This window comes from Gymnodraco acuticeps, unplaced genomic scaffold, assembly GCF_902827175.1.
Source record: "Gymnodraco acuticeps unplaced genomic scaffold, fGymAcu1.1, whole genome shotgun sequence".
Classification (NCBI taxonomy): Eukaryota; Metazoa; Chordata; class Actinopteri; order Perciformes; family Bathydraconidae; genus Gymnodraco; species Gymnodraco acuticeps.
In genome coordinates this window covers 11,313-20,248 of record NW_022990345.1, presented here as the reverse complement: position 1 = coordinate 20,248, position 8,936 = coordinate 11,313, and positions in this window count along the sequence as shown.

The window sequence follows — 8,936 nt, the reverse complement described above, 5'->3', positions numbered from 1 at the left end:
GGAGCAATGGCATCTCTAACATTTTTAATTTTTGAATTAAAATGATCTACTAGCTCATTTACTGAGATGTTAGCGGGGGCAAGTGTGGAAGAAAAATTCTGAGTAAACATTTCCCTAGTATTTTCAGTTAAATATCGCTTTGTGGTTACCTCTTTTTGAACATTTTTCAACAGAAATAGAGCTCTCAAAGAAAACACAGGAATGGTCAGAGAGTGCAACATCAGTCACCACAACCATAGAGATATTCAGACCCTTTGAGATAATTAAGTCCAGAGTGTGCCCCTTATTGTGCGTGGGCTCCGTCACATGCTGAGTCAGTCCATAGTTATCAAGAACACAAAACAGTTCTTTAGCCCCTCTGTCCTGGGGGTTGTCAACATGGATGTTAAAATCACCAACAATGACTCGACGGTCAAAGTCAATACACACTATAGACAGCAGTTCAGTAAAGTCATCAAAAAAGCTTGCACAGTATTTGGGTGGTCTATAGATATTTAGGAACAGAGCTCGAGAGGAGCATTTCAGCTGAAGGGCCACATATTCAAAAGAAGCAAAGTTCCCATACGATGTCTTCCTGCATTGAAGGGAATCATTGAACAGAATAGCAACTCCACCCCCTTTCTTATGCATTCTTTCCTGACTCATAAAACTAAAGTTGGGAGGGGTTGATTCGATAAGAACAGCTGCACTGTTATTTTGTTCAATCCAAGTTTCTGTTAAAAACATAAAATCAAGATTGTGCTCAGTGATAAAATCATTGATTAAAAATGTTTTTCCTGCCAAAGACCTGACATTTAATAAAGCTAGTTTAAGTTTGTTAAACACACTATCAGTCATGTTTTTTGTGACAAGCTGTGGCTGACATGGAATCACTGCTAAATTTGATAAACTCACACAAACGTTTGAGCGCTTCCTGTATCTAAGATGATTCACCGCTCTTAATCTATTACCTATCAACACAGATATCGGCAAAGCTACTGGCAGGCAGGGCCCCGGCATGTCCTGGAAAGAGTTGAGAGTGCCATACGCCCTTGAGCCTGGACCCAGCAGATATCGGTTTGCACATCCCTATCAGGCTTTGAAGGGGAGGGAGGACCCATCACCCTGCTCCTCTCATCATAGGAGGGCAGGGTGAGGGCTACACTGTAGAAAGGGGGGTTTGGAAATCTGCTTCCATCTTCCTTGTATTGTTTTGGTTTGGATGATTGTGGTAGGCATGGTGATGAAGCCGGGGGAGTTGGTGCGCTTCTCTGCTTCGGTGATTTTGGTGGGCGTCGTTGAGGGGCGGGGGTAAAGGACATGCTGCCAACCCTGCGTTTCGCCTTCATGCGGTCATCGAACTGCAGGGGGGTGGGCGAGGGTGAAAGGGTGAGCGGAGAGTAGAGAGAGCTGGGGGATGAATGAAGAGTATCCTCAAAAGCGTTGACAGGGGTGGTGACGGGCAGTGGAGACTCCTCCATGTGTCTCATAGGTCTCCCATAATCAGAACATTCCTCAGGCGGGTGCAGTGATACTTCTTCAGGGTTTTCTGAGCGATGTGTTGTGTCTTTCTCCTGTTTTGATTCCTCTTGCTGCTTGTCCTTGGCAGAGGGAACAGATTGATGACGCAGGCAGTTGAATACGTTAGAGATAAACAATTTCACTCCTGACTTGTTCAGGCAAACTCCATTTGCCTTAAAAAGATGTCTGCGGTCCCAGAAAAAGTTAAAATTGTCAATAAAATGGACAGAATGGTCAGAACAGGCAGTTGAAAGCCAGGTGTTCAGTGCAAACAATCTGCTGAATCTCTCCACTCCTCTTCTGACTGGCGGTAGAGGGCCACTGATGAACACCTCCGCATTTAGAGAGCTGACAGTTTCCAACAGACATTTAAAGTCTTTTTTCAGCATTTCTGACTGTTGTTTCACAACATCATTTGTTCCAATGTGCAGTACCACATTCTTCACAGTCGGATGTTCAGCCCCAATATGCAGGATCTTCTCAGCCAAGTCAGAGACCTTATCCTTGGGAAAACAGAGTACTTTGGTGTTGTTCTTACCACACAGACTTTTTACATCTCTTACAGCAGAGTCACCCACAATCAGAGTTGCAGGCCCAGTCGTTAGCTTTCCCTCTAGCCTTTTACTTTTGGAGTAGCTATTGGTCCTTACCCTGCTGTGTGAAGAGGACAGGTTATCCAGGTCATCAGAAAGAGATCTCCGGCTCTCGGTCAGCGGAGCGTATCTGTTCTGGATTGGCACACTCTGTGGTTTAGGAGGATTGTTTGTAGTTCTCCCTTTAGCAGCTGTCCACGGCTGTTTCCTAGTAGGAACAGGGGTTGAAGAGGCGCTCTTCCTGGGTGATAACAATTTAGGCCAGCCGGTCGCATCACAGATTTCAGAGCGCTGGGCTCTGCCTGTTATCCGTCCTCCCAAATCCCATGGAAATGATTTACTCTTAGGCTTTGCACCCAGAGAGTTCCAGGGAGGACTACCACTTGTAGATTTATTACCCGGTACACAGCCCTCCTGTTCCTTGGAATCCTTGTAGCTGCTAACTAGCTGTGAGTTAGCATACCCTTTTCCATTATTTTGCAACACTGGTAAAGTCGTGTCATTCCCACGACATAGTCCATTCACTTCCACGTTAACTTCCAACCGTTGCATTTTCATTTCCAACACAGCCATCTTCTGTATAAGTTTCTGGAAGTCATCTGTAGAGAACGGAGGCATTTTGCTACCAACTAGCTTAAGCTAAATAGCATGCAGTACCAGGCTTTAGCTGTTGCTAGGCCACGCTACTGTAAGACTGAGGTCGTCGTACAAATATTGAAATATGGCTGAAACCCTCCGTCTATTTACGAAGATTAACTGTCCCAGTGATAGGTTAATGTCCAGGAGCCGCTGCTCGAAGTTTTCAGAGAATAAGAATAGGAAAATCAGCATAAAAAGTAAGCAGAGGCAAGAGCAAGCAGAAAAGCGTCTGCACTGTAAGAAAGATAAGCAAAAACGTGTGTAGTGTGTTATATCTTTTTTTGTGCATGTAATGGCGCATTTCCACTGCAGGGCCTCTCACGGCTTAGTACGGTATAGTTAGGCCTTGATAGGCCAGGCTCACTTTATGCTGCGTTTCTATTACAGTTTAGTAGCTGGGGCAGTAACTATAGTAACGCAGTGTAGGCGGAGCCGTGACGTCATCTTCAATGCGAAACACAAAACCAACATCCGCCGTTAGCTCTTAGCTCTCAGAGCTCACAGCTCCTCATATCTGTTCAGAAACTAGACAAAAGTTAAACAAGTACAAACCACAGACTGCCTGTGTCATGGAGAATACAGTCGCTGGTTTATTTATGTCTATAGGCCGTTGTTGTGAGTGTGGACGGTCGGGCCATATATAATGTTAGCTTAGCCAAGCTCCATTTAGAAAACACGCATTTTAAAAGGGTTTTTCGCCTGCCGTCTGTCTGCAGACTTGTCTAAGCATTAATTCATGGTTTTTACTAACTGGTATCAGTATGTTGTTACTTCGGCATCATTTTAAAACGTGTATTACAATTAAATCACAGTAAAATATGTCGATTTTGTTGTAGTTGCCAGCGATACTCTCACTAGTTTATCATATACACTAGTTGGTTGTTGGCCCACCCGGTTGTTGGCCCGCTAAGAACCTCGATTTTGGAGAGCCAGAAAACTGTGAAAAAGTACCCGCTAGCCGGAACTACGCCAAGTGGAAACGCAACCAAAAACGGGCATGGCACGGCACGCTTAAACCGCGCTGTAGTGGAAATGCGCCATAAATGGTCTGTAAAGGCCAAAATCCCTGCCTGAAACGCCTCCATTGGACTCCTTTGTTTACTTCATAGTGATATCACTATGTAACACTTGTACTTCTATTGGCTTGCGCTCCAACACATTGTACGTGTTAGACTAAGGGGCGGGATATCTCTAAGCTGTTGACCAATCACAAAAGAGACGGCCAGCTAACCAATCAGAGCAGACTGGGCTCTGGTTTCAGACAGAGGGTGAAAAGAGGTGCTGCAGCACAGGCAGTATGAGAAAAATAAAGAATTGTTGAACATTAAAGCATGGAGACATGTCCCAGTAGAGACACATACAAAATATGACCCTAAAATAGAATAAATCCTCTTTAACTAATACATATGATTGTATAGTGTCTTTACATCATCAGTTTTCTTTCGATCACAGAACAACTGCTTTCATAATTATGGCTTCATCACTGACAACCATACTCCACTATGTTAACAGTAACAGCAGTCAGCTACATTAACTGATTATATACTTTTAAAACTGTTTTACGAGGGAAAAAAGCTGAACAAATGTAGAAAAAGTATAATTTCACAGTTCTTTCTGAAAAACAACGAACGTCGGCATCGGACCAGTGACCTCAGAACATTTTCAATGACATGCATCTCCTTTTGTCCGTGAGGATGACCTTCTTTTTGCATGAAATAAAGGGTCACACTTGTCACACTAAATCATGCTTTATCCTCCCGCCATGACTCAGAATGCTAATCCTGACCAGGGCCCCTCTGTGTTTGCAGCCTGAAGCTGAGAGGAAGCTCCATTATTCACACACTCAGTCATGGAGGCATGCTGAACTCCTGCTCCACTGTACCATAAAGCTGTCAGCATGTGACTGTAAATACAGCAGAAGAGATTACGCTCCATGCTAACAGGCCTCTGACACGCTAACCACGCTCAGGTTTCCTGTGCACAGATCACAGAAGCATGCAGGCTTTAATGGTACGAGTTCCTGGGATATAATGTAGAGCATTAAGAGGGAATTGAGATGAGAATGAAGACGTTTGATTTCAGTGTCAAATATTTTGAGATCAAGGCTCCTTGATATCACACAAATGTCTCAAATATCCATCAATTTGTAGGTAATTACATTTGACAGATATACCTTTTCTTACAAGTAAATGACCCAGATGTTCATCCAAATCTTTTTCTCGTTTTTGTACCAATCAATGTTGGTTTGACATTTTAGTGTATTTAATGTGTTGCTTTAGAGGTGTATATCACCATCACGATGCGTTCAAATGTACTCTCGTAAATAAACGATTGTCCAGAAACCTGAATCAATAGCTGTTTAAAGGAGAAGCTTTTGCAGCGATATAAAATTGAAATGATACATAAATGTATGACCTGTATGACACCAGCTCTAAGCAGCTTATACAACCACACAAATTAAAAATAATCAATCATTTATTTCCTAATTAATTCCAATTTTTATAAATGTGTGTTAATAATGCAAATGACCACTTCAGGCTGAGGGTAGAACATTATTATTATTTTAATTTTTTTGGACGATTTACTTATGGATGTTTTATGGACACTATTAGATAAAATGGCAAGGTATTAAAAATACAATTACAAAAATGTGTACAGAAGTTCACATTCAGGGATATTAAATATGTAATGGCAATTTCCTTTTCCTATGTCCTATATATTTTTGCCGTTACGTTCACAGAAGGGTTGAAAAGTGATCCAGACGCAGACACAAACAGATGATTTTCCGGTCCTTAAATTGTGGTTTATGATGATGTTTATTCGTCTTTACATACCAGGGTTCATTTAGCGTTCTAGCGATTCCACCAGCCCGGCAGATGCTCATAGAATCACTAGAACGCTAAATTAACCCTGGTATGTAAAGACGAATAAACATCATCATAAACCACAATTTAAGGACCGGAAAATCATCTGTTTGTGTCTGCGTCTGGATCACTTTTCAACCCTTCTGTGAACGTAACGGCAAAAATATATAGGACATAGGAAAAGGAAATTGCCATTACATTAAGTGGAATCGTACTTTTGAGTGAAACTGGACAATTGGATTCACTTCAAATTGGATTAAGGATCGTTTTCGGGGAAAACAAATAATTGGATTATTGCACCATCGACTTCTCATCACGGATCAGCTGCACACGCCACAATCAGCTGGAGATTGTTCCCACCTGCGAGGACCGAAGAGGCTGAGAGAGGACTGGGAAAGCGGCCGGGTATGTGCACCGTGCAGCGTGATAAGTAGATTGTAAAAGAGATATTAAGCTGTATTGGACAATGGCTTAGTAAATGGATGTGGTGCTGCGACATTGTCAGCTGTTTGAAACAGCGCGCTGTCAGCTAACGGACAATTCCTGAGAACGAAACTTAAAGGGACAGTGAACATTAATCATGTCTGTGACATCTGACGTCACGTCACAAGATGGCGCTGTTGGACTGCAATCTGTGAGAGAAAAAGGGATTATCACTCACACTGCCAAAGGATTGGAATTGTTTATTGCAAACTGCCAAAAAGCAAGAAACTTCAGTTACAAACAAGTAAAGAAGTTAATGGAAGTACTGAAAGAGCTTATGAGCTCAGAAGACAATGCAAAGGAAATACAGTTGAAACTGGTTGAATTTAAGAAGTTGTGTGATGAACTAAAAGAAAATCACAAATCATTAACTGACCTTCAACTGCCTGAAGAAGAAATGGGAAAGCAAAGGCAGTGGCTGCAAGAAAAGATGCATATATTTGATGGATTTATACAAGATGCAAATGTGTGGTTATCTGAGAGTGGACAGGCAATTAGACACTCTATTGTGGGAAGTGCCATAGAACAAAGTGTCAGCTCAGATGACATCGGACCTGATGACAGCATTTCAAAGGCATCACACCCTCAGTCAAAATACAAACCTGGTTCATCACACGCATCATCTACCTCTTCTGCTCGAATTAAAGCCCAGGCAGAAAGGGCGGCTTTAATCGAAAGGGCGGCAGCACTGAACAAACAACATGAGCTTGATGTAGAAGGGGAACAATTAAAACACCAGAAACAACAGTTGGAACAACAGAAACAACAACAGAAACAACAGTTGGAACAACAGTTGGAACAACAGAAACAACAACAGGAACAACAGGAAGAACAGGTGAAACGTAAAAAGGAACAACTGGATATACAAACTAAGCTGGCAGAAGCCAATGCCAGGCTAAACGTGCTCAGCATGGGATCAAGACACACCTCTAGAGCATCAGATGGGATGAGCTCTTACTACAGAAACCCTACAGCAAGATTTAACGTACAGGCCACTGAATTCTTGCCTCATCAAGCCCAAACCTCTATTCCCAGACAAAGTATACAGACACATGTGCAGGGACATGTTGACATCACACCACCTGTAATCAACAATGGTAATCAAGGTGACATCTATAACTTAATCCAGAGGCAAAATGACAACACTGCTATGCTGGCTCAACAACATCTCACTTCTACTTTACCTCCAAGAGACATTCCTGTTTATGACGGTGACCCATTGCAGTTTGAAGCTTTCATCCGTGCATTTGAAAGAGGAGTAGAGCGGAAAACTAATGATGAAAGTGACTGCCTGCATTACCTAGAGCAATACACTAGAGGACAACCACAGGACCTAGTGCGCAGCTGCCAACATCTGCCTCCAGCTCAAGGTTATCAAAGGGCAAAACAGCTGCTTAAAGAGCACTTTGGTAATGAACATAAGATCGCCACTGCATACATGAACAAAGCATTTACCTGGACAATGATCAAAGCCGAAGATGTGAAAGCACTGCAAGCCTTCTCTTTATTCCTAAGAGGTTGTTGCAATGCAATGGAACATCTCACCTATATGGATGAAATGAATGTTGTTTCAAACATGAAACACATACTTCAGAAACTACCCTACAAATTCAGAGACAAGTGGAGGAATAGGGCATGTCAGCTACAGGAAGAGCGTGGGCATCGAGCTACATTTCCTGACCTTGTTAGCTTCATAGAGAGGCAAGTGAAGATACTGTCAGATCCTCTGTTTGGAAGCATCCAGGATGATAAACCAACTGCAGCTATCAAAACTGTTATCTCTACCTTTTCAAAGGGAAACCCAAGCCTAAGAGCAAGTAGTTTTGCAACAATTATTACCTGCCCAAGAACACCAGTGCTAGAACATGTAACAACGAATGGAATGAAAATACCTCCATCAAGCCACAACTCCCTACATTTGTGTTTGTTCTGCAGAAGAAGTGGTCACTCATTGGAGCAGTGTCCACACATCCTGAAGAAAACACACAGAGAAAGAATGGACTTCTTGAAAGGAAAAGGGGTGTGTTTTGGATGCCTACAAATAGGACACATGAGCAAACACTGCCACAGTCGTTTGACATGTTATGTGTGCAATCAAAGTCATCCTGAAATACTCCACATTGAACAAAAAGGCAAAAGAGAGGAAGCAGAACACACAAAACAGAATGGGAAGCCAATGGAAAGTAATAGTGTCATCTCACCTCATACATGTGGTCACATTGGGGCCGGTGATGAAAACTCCATCTTCTCCATTGTACCAGTACAAGTAAAGAGCCACAAAGTGTTACAAACTTATGCATTTCTGGACCATGGAAGTTCATCCACCTTTTGCTCAGAAAGTTTAATGAGGAGGCTAAACCTTACAGGACAAAGGACTAACATTCTCCTAAAGACAATGAATCAGAGAAAGATTGTGTCTAGTCATCATATCTCAGGTTTGGAAATATCGAGTCTGGACGAAAACAATTTCCTTCAACTATCCGATGTGTTTACACATAAAACCATGCCTGTTTCCAAGCACAATATTCCTCTACAAGAAGATCTGGAAAAATGGCCTTACTTAAAGGACATCAAAATTAATGAAATTGCTTCTGGCATTGACCTACTCATTGGGACAAATTCTCCTAAGGTATTGGAACCTTGGGAGCTGATCAATAGCCAAGGAGAAGGACCGTACGCTGCAAAGACCCTACTGGGGTGGGTCTTCTATGGTCCCCTAAAAGGAAGCAACGACAGCAGAGATGCTAATGGCCACCCTGCTGCTGCTGTTAATCGGATAGCCATGGTACACCTAGAGGAGCTATTGGTCAAACAATACAAGCATGATTTCAAGGAAAATACAAGCAAGGAAAACAGA